Here is an 11,717-nt window from a genome sequence, read left to right as displayed (position 1 = left end):
ACCGATACCCCATGTGTAGCTGTTGATCATCACACGGTGCCTGTCAACACCACCAGGAGCCCAGTCTCACCCCACAGGTTAACCTCAGGGTGGAAGTGTGGTAAGATACCCGGTTTGGCCAGATCTGAGCTGGTGCTGGCTGATGTGATGGGAGCAAAGTTTGCACGGGGACATCCCTTGGAAGCGAGCATCTCTTTGATGAGGTTTCCTTAAAAAATCATCCTATGATCAAAAGAAGAAAAACTGTATTGACCCTTTTCCTCAAGCGCCAAAGTGTCTGGTGACTGCTCGTGCCCTGGCTGCCAGGTAGTCAGGGTGGAGGCAGGGCTTGTTAGCTTGGAGGCTGCACCCAGAGAGAGTATGGGGTGCAGGTGTGTGACCTCTGGGCTCGCTGTTCTGCACATCCAATAACTCAGGGCACTTGTTGGTTTCTCTGTGCTCCCTTGGGTGTTCAAGTCTCCGCAAAGACTTCTGTTTGCAGGGAACCAAAAATCCTAGAGAGGCGCAGATGTTACTGCATTCAGTCTGCTCCCTGATGGGGTAAAGAACTTGTAAGTACCTGTTACTTGCTCTCACTGTAGGAAATGAAGGAAATTGAATGTGACACACTGTGCAGAAGCCCAGGGAGATGACAACACGGCCAAACCAACCTGTTAAAGCTGAGACTGAGACATCAGTGATAACAAAACCACAACTAATAACTATGCCTTGGTCACAGTCTCACAATGTTCTTACAGGAACGCCCATTAAACTTGTCACACACACCAGTAAAGATGGGGCTCGGTTGAGTGTCCATAAGCTGCCTCTAATGCAAATGTTTACATCTCCTGTTAGTGGCATGAGATGTAGTCAATACAGACAATAAAGAGCAGAGCATCTGATCCAGTGCAGGTCAGGCCAAATTTGCTTTAAGACAAGACAGACTGCTTTCCAGACTCCGCTAACCATGTTGATGAACCCCCTTTTGAATATAAGGAGAGTGTGGGCAGTGGTAGACACCGATGGTGTAGAACTACTCCCAATCCTGACACTTAGAGCAAAGTGGTTGGAATCCCGCCCTACATGTCCACGTTTCACTGCTAGCAATAGTTTTTAAAGCCTCTGTTTAAAATAAACCTTGCAAGACTAAGCATGAAATAAAGATGTCCTGAAGTATGAGACAGACAGTCCTTGCCCAAGAAGTTTCATATGATGTAATGGTAACTACAACAAACTCCCCCATGGCTGGCTGCTGTGACCATATCGACATTTTCTCCTAATGCCTCATTACCAGAGTGCCGTTGGTGGTGTGGGCCATGAAGATCTGGCCTCTTATTTTGTAGACATTTCTCAAAGAGGTTTTCTTGTGCTGGTTGGAAATGCAGGCTCTCCATTTTAAAATACCTGCTTATTCTGAAAGTTCAAAGCCTAGCTGTCCCCAAAACATTTAGAGATGTGCCACAATCATTAGAAAACTATCTTTGTGGTTTTGCACAGGAAAAGTGGGCTAGATAAGGGCTGTCTTAGCGCTGGCAGTTTCAGGGCATGGGCACAGCACGGGGAAGGCTGTTTGTGGCAGACAGGCACACCCATGGGCTGAGCAGCTCTTGCAGTGTCTTTCCACTGCAGAGTCTGTCCAGCCCCTTGCTTGCAGACCAGTTCAGTTCTCAGCTTGTAGAGATGTGTTATCTGACACCAGCAGAATTAAAGGGGATGAGTAAGAAATGCCTAGGTGTTGGTGCAGAAGCTGACAGCAACCGCAAACAAAATACTGATTTTCTACTAGTGAGTTAATTAGAGTTGCCTACAGAGATATGTGGCAGGTTCCTCATCTCTTCATGTGTCTGTCCAGTCATTACTTTATCTACCCTGTTGAGAGGTACAGAAATGAGCAGGAGACATCATATGTAATCCCCATAGCCCATCATTTTCTGCCTTCCTGCCTGATGTTTTCTTTCTCCTCTTCTGAGACTAAATGTGTGCAGCATATGCCTTTAAAATGAAAATAAGTGTTGGGGTGCACCAACTCTCTTGTGCCAAATATGAGTCGCTACACCAGCCCACCCAGCTCCTTGCCACGGAGCTGTTATTGCAGCCATTTGCACAGCACCAGAGCAGAGCTTCTATCTTACTCTGTGGGCTGATGTGCTCCACAGCTGGTTCTTTACAGATGAACCGGTGTGTGGTAGCTGAGGGCTACCAAAATGATTGGGGCTGGAGCACCTGGTGTATGAGAAGATGCTGAGAATGGGGTTTGATCAGCCTCAAGAGACATCTCAAGAGGTATCTAGTGAGAAGGTGTAAAGGTGAAGCAGACAACTTTCCTCAGAGGAATAAGAGGCAATGGCCAAGGGAAATGTTACTCACTATATGAAAAAAAAATTCACCGTGAGGGTGGTCAAACACCAGGACAGGGCTTCAGGGAGGTTGTGGGATCTCCATCCCTGGAGGTGCTTGAAACTCGGCCAGCCCTGTTCTGAGCATGGGTTTGGACAAGAGACCTCCGGAAGTCCCATCCTAACTTTGCAACTCTGTGACAAAACCGGGCAGAGGCCACAACGTCTCTGCAAAGTGCCCCAGCTGCTTCTCTGCCACGTAAGCTCCTGTTTCAGACATGTCTTTCCTGGTGTGACAAGCAGAAGTCCCATCATGCACAGAGGAAAAAGCTGATTGATGCCTGCTTGTATCCCATTAGCATCTTTGCTAAGTGCGCAGGCATCCAAAGAGGGCTGCTCGGTGGTGCTTGCCTAGACTGTGTGTGCTGTGGGAAATCCCTGATCTGGAGAGAGGGAGTGCACACCTCTATGAGAGCCTCTAGCTGTGCTGTTCTTTCATAGAATCCTAGAATCATTTAGGTTGGAAAAGACCCTTAAGAACATCAAGTCCAACCGTTAGCCTAGCACTGCCATCCCACCACTAAACCATGACCCTAAGCACCTCATCTACCCGTCTTCTAAATACCTCCAGGAATGGGAACTCGACCACTTCCCTGGGCAGCCTGTTCCAGTGCTTGACAACCCTTTCAGTGAAGAAATTTTTCCTAATGTCCAATCTAAACCTGCCCTGGCACACCTTGAGGCCATTTCCACTCATCCTAATGCCCATTACCTGGGAGAAAAGACCAACACTCACCTGACTACAACCTCCTTTCAGGCAGCTGTAGAGGGCAATAAGGTGTCCCCTCAGCCTCCTTTTTTCCAGGTTAAATATTTCCCATGTTCGCTCCCTTAATTCATGCCTAGAAAGGGAGGTTGCTCCTCTGGAGAGTTTCCATATGTGTCCCTACAAGCCACTGCGCTCTGTTGAGTGCAGGGAGGCTTTCACATGTGTAAGGAGATGCAGCTGCCACCACGGGGTTGCCCTCAGGTCTGGCAGGCTTCTGCAGCGGCTGCACCCACTGGCGTTGCCTGGAGAGAAAGCTGGGCGTGGGAATGGCCACCTTCCTCACAGGAGAACATTGACATGGAGGTCCAGGATGAACTCCTGGCCTTATTGAAGTACAGAGGAACATCACTTGGGGTGGGATTTTTCGTGAAGTGCCTTTTCAGTCAGATAATCTCCTCTAGCCCACTGATGGGGATCATTAATTTCTACCGTAGCAAATTATTTCCTTTACCCTTGGATGGGTGGTTGCGAAGCCCGTGGCACCTATGCCAACAGGAAGGGCGAGGTGCTGCATAGCATGTCCAGGGGCAAGCGAGAACTGCACTTCCCAAAATGACATTGGCACATGAACCTGATGGCACAGTCTGTGGCTTGTTCACTTTATAGCTCCCGAATTTTGTATATCACCAGCCACACACTTGCATCCTCCCACCGCCACCCATCCTGCATAGGCAATGCCCTCAGTTCTTTTTGACTGTTTAGCTCCTCTGGTACCACTTTGCTCAGTTTAAGCTGACCTTACTCAACAGCTGGGCTGCAAACTCCAGAGGGCTCCCATAAACCCAGCCCATGCCAGATAAGCATAACGTGATGAAAATTTATTGCACCCTAAGTGAGGAAACTTAGCTATGCCCATCCTCCATCCTTCCCTGCTAGGAGTTCTCCATCAGCCTCACAAAGCCCGCCGCAGCACAGGCTGTAGTCTTCTCACTGCCAGCTTCAACCCAATTTCTTCTCTTGTGCTTACGATGTATGTTCGCCTAAGGGATGAAGTGAACCGAAGAGCATAGAGGATGCTGAAGAAGGATTTCAGGACTGCGAGGTTCCTCCACCAGACATTTTCCCTTGCTGAGTATAGGAAATAGTAGATTCATTTCTGCTTCTCATGGAACTGTTCAACCACTTTGCTCTCTCTCCAAATTTCCCCAGCAGTTTTACACCCTAGTCTCCACAGAAACTTCTGCTTTCAATCACGTTTATAGCTATCTCAAAGAAAAGAGTCTGCAGGACCACAACCCCTGTTTCTCAACCCAGCTATTCCCAACAACCATGTGCGCTATATGTAACACATAGGGAAGTGAAATTATGAGAGATCCACAAACTCCTCTAAGTAACAGAAGTTGCATTTCAACCTTCAAACAGCACTGGCATCAGGCTGGGTGACACAAAAACCAAATCCTGTTTATGCATCTGATCTTCCCAGTCGTCAACTCTGGCGCTTTGGCCAAGTGCCACGTTACAAGCTTTACTGCCAAGAAGAGGGGTCTGTGAGCACTTCGCCTCTCCGTGATGCCTCTGATGTCACTGAGTGAAAAAAAGTGGAAAAAAAAAGATAACCAAACGCAGACCTCTGCCAGAAGGTCACGCTTCAGATTTGCACAATAGGCTGATAAAAGTATTTAGAAAGTACTCAGAAAGATTTTCACACCTTAGTCAGCATTTCTAGGTGAGGCTGACTTGCTCTTCTCATGCAAGCAAAGCATGTTTTCGGCTCATGCTGAATGGGACAGAGCTGCACTCTGATGATTCAGCTGGCCCAGGGAAGCTCTAGGCTTTGTGGGAACTCCTGTGAAACCATAGAGGAACATATGCCTTTCTCACCATCAGATTTGAGCTGCCACCACCCTACCCAAACACAAATACCCTTGCTTTTGTGCATTTGCGACTACACCCATCTGCTTCTTGCCGGCCAGTGATTCTCAGCAAGAGCGTAGGAATGTCCTTGGGCACTCCAAATGAGATGTTGTAGCTGCTGGTGGCACTTCTAACACACGCACAAACAAAAAAAAAAGAGGTTTAAGGCAATTAACCAGAACTGTGTGGAAAGTGGCAAGAGAGATGCAAGTCTTAATAGCATTATGGGTGAAAGTCTTAACCATCCTGGCACCAAGCAGCAACCACGCAATCACCAGACTGCTCTAGACACCTCTATCCACAGCTTGGATGAGAAAACTTAGACTTATGGGCAATACACTAACCAGAGATAGGGCCCAGTTTCTAGTCCTACAGCCAACTGGTTCCTGTAAGTCACTGAGTTTATCTCTCAGAGCAGGGTGCCTCCCTTCTAAGGGGATGGTCTCTGGAGTTGCTCGGGATTGTGTTAGATAGCCGGGGTCAAAAGCAGGCCCAGCCCAGCAGATGCAGTCACCTTAAATCTTAAATCTCAGTCTTTTATTTAGTCCTGAAGTGGACGTTCTCCCCGGTCCACCTCTACAGGTGCTGGAAGCAGATGACACAATGCCGACCTTTGAAAGTGGGAAGCGAGGCGAAAGAGCTGGTGTAACCTCACCTTCAACCTGGGCAAAATAAAATTTAAACAGTAAAGGGGAAGAGCTAATGCCAGTCTGCATGGCTCTGTAGAAGAGAAGCTTTAGTTTGGACATCTGATGAGATTGCAAGGTTGGTGAAGCCTCACCAAACTAGGAATATTGCTTGTAAAAGGTCTGCAGGAATGACGAGATGAAAGCCAGAAACTCTTCAGTACTTTCATCACTGGTCTGAAAGCAGATCGGGAATCAGAGCCAGCATAAAAGAGTTAGAGAGTTGGACAGTGATTCAGACAGATCCGAGTAATCTGGGGCTTCTCAGATAATTCACGCTGGCTTTAATGTAGCCAAGGCGAACGCCTGGGAGTTAAACAACACAGGCCTTGTCTCGAGAGTGGGGGTGAATCCGCTAGGAAACCTGACCGCAGACATGGGTAGACTCTGAAACCGAGCTCCCAGTCAGATGTCACAGCAAGAAAAGCTGATGCAACCCTCTGGTGTTTAAAGAGGTGCTAAATGGGCAGGAACAAAAGAGGGAAGACTTTGCCATGGCAGAGCTTGATAGTGAGGCTGTAGGCGTACTTTCATAACACTTGATTTCACTTTTGCTCGTGTTAATAATCTTACTAATTTAGTGGCATTAGCCATGCTGTAAACTGATGCATGGAAATTGAAACCAGAAACATGCAAGCTAGAAATCAGATGCACATTTTTAACGGTGAAAGGCTAACGGTCAGAACAGACTTCAAGTAGGAAAAGGGAGATTTTTGCATGTCTGAGGGTCTCCACGTCAAGAGAAGATATCAGTCTGGGGAACGGGTTTCGGCCAGACACAGTGGAGGAGCTCAGCAGTGGGGTACGGGGTGAAGCCCTGCAGCCCCTGCCAGGCAGGGAGGCAGAGCAAACGGGCTGCTGGGGAATACTCGCTTTAACAACCATGACCCTGTGTTGGTAATAAATGAATGAAAAAGCCAAACTGTCCTCTCCCCAGGTACTTCACCAGTGCACTAGCTAGCCCAAATCCCAGGATGGGACCCCCTGGAAGGAAGTGGAGTCCTGTGAAGAGCACGGAGCAGCTGCTGGGGTTGAGTTGGTTTGGGGATGGGGATATTGTTACCAAAGAGCCGGTCTGTACTGCCTCTGTTAAACGCTGCGTTTTCCCTACTTCTAACCAGATCTTTTTTCATTCCTCCATCGCTTTTGGGTGGATGTGGTGTAATCCCAGATGCATGCTTGCTCCTTGCTCCCCCAGTCCCTTCCCTGATGACTTTAAGGTGAGGAAATTCCTTTCTTTGGTGCTTCGTCTTTCTTCTGTTTGATTTGTTCTCAGATCAGCTGGACCATTTCTGTGGCCCGGCAGAGTTCTGCAAGCTTAATAATTGCTTATTGATTTGGGTGATTTAATTTATGGAGGATCGCCCCAAGACTTTGAGAATAATTTTTTTTAAAAGCAGGTAGAAATCCGGGCTGCTGCATTATTGGATTTTCCAACTTGAGGTGGAATTCAAAGTGCAGAAGCATGATGCTGAGGCTTTCTGAAAATTAGGGCATTTAAGGTGCCCTAAATAAAGGACCCAGAAATAGAAGCCGATCAAACCACTGCTGATTAAGATAAATATAAGACTGAATATTGCAGAGGCCTATGGTCCCTTTACAAAGGCATTTAGGTCAAAGATATTAAAAAAATGCCCCTTCTCTGAACCAGTTCTACGGTTTTTACACCAACACGCAGACTAAATTAGAAGCAGACACCATTAGCTGGAGATGAGCAGTATGTAAATCTACAAACTTAAACCAATACTTTTGGGTAAAAAAATACATTTGAAACGGTCAGGCTTGGATCATGGAGGGCAGGAGGGGATAGTATAGAGTACAAAATTCCCAAGGATCTCTCTCACCTTCACCTAAGGCTTTATAGCATTGGAAAGCACTTTCTCAAAGATGCTTCATGCTAACCTGGAGACAACTGCAGGGTAGCAAGTAACCAGGGCACAAGTTTCAGCTTAACCCATCACATCAAAACCAGGTGTACTCTGATTTATAAAGAAAATACAAACCCATGGACTTAACTACTGTCTCTGCCGGCGGCGAGGGCTTCACCACCTGTGCTTCTGAGCAACCAGAGGTATTATTTTGAGCAAGCCTTGCTCTTGCTCCATCAGTGCAAGGTCCAGCTGGCCAGGTCAGTGGCCTCGCTTGGGCTGGTTGTGCAACTGTCACAGCAAAGTGGGCACAGGGGACCAAACCCCGATGCCCTGGCTGAATCCTGCCCCCAGCGACATCTCTCCACTTGCTGGGTTTGTCGCCCTGTCAGGAAGACTTGCTGTGAGCTGGCCGGGAGGGACAGCAACACTGCAGCCATGTGTAGTTTGCTAGGGCCATAGCAAACCCTGCCAAACCCCTGGCAGCTCACCCCTGCATTTGCCTGTCTATTTATAGCAAAACCTGTAAGCTGAAGGACAAAGCCTCTCTCAGGCTGCCAGGGTGGCCATGAAGGAGACTTGGTGCCTGCACACTGGAGGTCCCACCTGCTCCTTAATGGAGCAGGGAATAGGCTCAGGTTTCAGGGCATGACCAAGGCTCTTGAGCAGATCATCACTGCAAGGCATTTTCCTGGGGCTACCATCCTTGATTCAAATCATTCTTCTGAATGGGAGCTAAGCACTGACGGGCTTCTGAAAAACTCCACAAGGCATTGGTCTGAACTTCTGGTGGTCAAAGTACCTTTAGAAACCTGGCCCTAAGGAGGTCGGAGCCTTAAATACCTGTTTCAGAAAGGACCTGATGCATTTAGGAACTATGACCTGACAGTATGATTCAGACTCCAGCGTCTCTCCTGGATCTTACAATTGAGGTTCAAAAATCACTGAAATGGTTCTGAAATTTTCATCCGTGGCTCTCGGGGTCATGATTTTGCGTTCTCAATCCTATGACCAGATCCAAGGGTCCTCTGCAGAGCCTCTGCAACCTGAGATGGTTACAAGGCAATGTCCTTCCCCCAGGGACAGGCCAGGGGATGGGAAATTAGGGAAATAGTGTGACAATAGCGTTGAAGAGCAGTATTGATTTTTGTGCTTGCAGAGGCCGGGGAGCACTTTTAACTCAGCTGCTGGCGGGGACATTGGCAGAGCTGGGGGGGGACAAGGTGCCGTCCCAGGAGCTGCCTGCGGGGCACTGGGTGTTTGGGGTTGTCATCTGACTGCATGGAGATTTCCAGGATCAGGGTTTTCTTGGAAAATTTGTTTCACAGGTATTTCCTCCAGCCTGTTAGTTCCCCTATTTGCCCTTTCTGCTTGCACAGTTGCTCGTGACACTCTATCGTTTTTCACATGTATAGCTGAGCATTTTGCCAGTGTTTTCTCTTACCTGCTCTTCTTCAGTATTTCTTTTCCCCAGGCTTTCCCTTCTTAAGCAGCATTCAGATTTCTTCTGTATTTTCTGTTGAAGAGACAGTGAAAACAGATGACTGTTTGTAGCTAAGTGCACTGTTTGTACTTGTTTACCGTTACTCTGTCTTCTCGCCGCCTGCATCATGACAACTATTTACTTCCTGACCCCCTTTTTTGTTATTAATAAGCTCTCATTGCCTTGGCAGCCCTAAGAAATCTCTAGAAATGGGAGATCTCTTAAATCATCTTCTCCATTGTTTCAGAGAGCAGCACGCATTACCCCTTCTTGACTGTGCCTGGATGAGATTTAAGTTCTGGAGTTGCCAGCCCATTCCTGGAAAGATCACATGTACACTGTGATTTACTCTCAATTTACTATGTGTTCTCCTTTAGCCTTGTCTTCTCTCTTTTGGTCTTTTTCTGCGCTGCCCAAACCCTTCTAAATTCATTGCAGTTTCTGTCTTTTATCCTGTCACGGAGTTCACTGCCTCTGGCTGTGCAAAACCCTCCACACAGGGTTTTCCCCAACAGGCCAGATTTTGGGAACCGCTGTTTCTGGATCTATGTTTATATCACGTAAGTACTTAATGGGCTGCCACCACTGCATTACCCAAATATCTCACCTAAACTAGCAGACTACTTTGTGCAATATCCTTCCTATGGAAAGCTGAGTCACAGAGAAATTAAGTAATGTGGTCATACAGAAAGTTGGGTTTTCAAGTTTATTTTTAATTTCTGCTATTCTCTAGCTGGTCTGTCTGCATCAGACGCTCTCAGTTGTCTCTACCAGATTTTCCATGTTGGACTGTCTTTCAGTGTCAGTGATGTTTGGGATGTCGGTTCACTGATCAAAACTAAAAGCAAGCAATGCTGTTGAGTTGTGAAATCCCTGCAGACCTCTAACAAAAAGTGCTCCATGGAGTAGAAGGGCTGTATCTTCTTGATCTGGCCTTCTGGGCTAATGCTGCACACTAGTCATAAAGCGTTTTGGTTTAATCTTGAGGACTTCTAGCCAGGGTGAATATTTCTCTTGCACAGGATGCCACAAATAATTAGTCCCTGAGTAAAATTTCTCTTCCCTGGTTCACTTCAATCAATAAAAGTGTTCCCCTTTCTACTTTCACAATTTGTAAACACTACCCACATCATCTTTACCCAAATTAAATATCATTTAGATTCTAAGCACTAAACAGTGAAGAGATTTCTTAAGTTTGTGAGACACCACTTCTTGCCATCCCGCTCTGTCAAATTATAGGTAAAATATAATTGCCTCTTACCTTAATTCATAGCTGCATTGAACACCAATGTGTTCTTCACGCCGAGCCTGTTTGGGTTTAAATGTATATTATTTCCTCTTCTCTAGCGCTCATGCCTACCCTATGAACATGCAGACTTTGGCAGGAAAGCTTCCTGGGCTGAGCTTCGGGGCTGAGCTGAGAAAGTATTAATGTGCTATGCTCCGGTCCTGCCGGTGCCTTGTGAAATTGTGAAGCAGGATGCGACCACTTGAGAGGGGCAGAAGGGCTTGCAGAGGACCAGACTTGCACAGGAGACAGAAGTGCCTGAGGAGCTTCATACCCAGCCTGTAAAAGCTCTCACCTCCTTGCTTCCCCCTATCCTATGCAGAACAAGATGTTTTTGACTCAGACAGAGCGGTACAATGTATAGGAATAAAAGTCTGCTATGATAGCAGGGGCCTTGAGCAGTGGGGACACAGGATGCAGCGCAGAGGAGTGCAGGTAGGGGATGGTAAAAGATGGCACTGGGGACCCCCACAGCTATGCACAACTCACTGTTAAAAAAATGCAGACCCGGAGCTGGCAAAACTGGGTTTAGCGGTAACAGACAGAACAAAAATAGTATCTGATACACATAAGGGGCACCACACATAGCAAATTGGGTGTAACATGAGGCTGCAGACCAGTGAAGACAGAAGAAGGTATAGAAACGTGTTAGAAAAACATACAAAACCAACCCCAAGCAGATCCTAGAGGGAGGCAAAAAAACCCCATCAGCATGAACATAGCATTTGTCCTGGGGATGGGCTGGAGATGCTGACAGCTTTCCTTAACACCCCACCCCACCACCACCACCTGGGTGAAACCACCGGCCTTAGGACCCAGAGGAGCAGGGGAAGGGTGAGATTACCGCCAGAAAAAAGACTAGAAACTGTGTGTGCAAAACAATCTTAACTGCATTAGTATTCTTCCTTTTTTCTGCGACCAGCAGATCTAGACTGATAATGATTGGAGCCTCGAGGCTGCCATTGCACTAACAATAAGTTCTTGGCTTTACCTATACATATATTGTGCTGCCTCTTTGCCTGTAAACAACATCTTGAGTGTTACATCTCTCTGCAGCCCATGGCTTCCAGTGGACCAAAGGAGTCTGAGGGTTTAAAGCATGGGCATGTTCATTAATCAAGGAGCCTTCTTGGTCCCTGACCCCAGCATCATGCTCGGGGTTGCATTATGGGTGCACCCACAACTGGGATGCCGGGCAGCACATTTCCAGGCACCGCCGGGGCACACAAAGCCCCAGTTTCATCTGGGGTGAAATCAGGCAGGAGGCTGTGCAGTGGGGTGCGTTATTACGGGGATCCGAGACACCGCGCCCATCTGGGGGCTGTACCAATACCAAGGTCCTCTGCCACGCGTGGGAATACAGTCCTGGAAACACCTGCAGGTACTGTCCCTGC

The 11,717-nt window shown here is 47.4% G+C and overlaps 1 protein-coding gene across 1 annotated transcript in view; it reads right to left on the bottom strand.

Annotated features, from left to right (window-relative positions):
• Positions 1-10,346, bottom strand: part of CX3CR1 (C-X3-C motif chemokine receptor 1) — a 14,088-nt gene extending 3,742 nt beyond the window's left edge. The window contains exons 1-2 of the mRNA XM_035901542.1: positions 10,297-10,346; positions 8,997-9,068 (exon numbers count right to left, since the gene is read on the bottom strand). The gene's annotated coding sequence lies outside the window, so the exon portion shown is untranslated. The remainder of the gene's footprint in view (positions 1-8,996; positions 9,069-10,296) is intronic.
• Between the last annotated feature and the right edge of the window lie 1,371 nt (positions 10,347-11,717).

Source organism: Egretta garzetta, unplaced genomic scaffold (genome assembly GCF_000687185.1).
Source record: "Egretta garzetta isolate BGI_Z169 unplaced genomic scaffold, ASM68718v1 scaffold409, whole genome shotgun sequence".
Classification (NCBI taxonomy): Eukaryota; Metazoa; Chordata; class Aves; order Pelecaniformes; family Ardeidae; genus Egretta; species Egretta garzetta.
The sequence above is the reverse complement of the archived record's forward strand: the minus strand, read 5'-3'. Positions and strand labels throughout refer to the sequence as shown.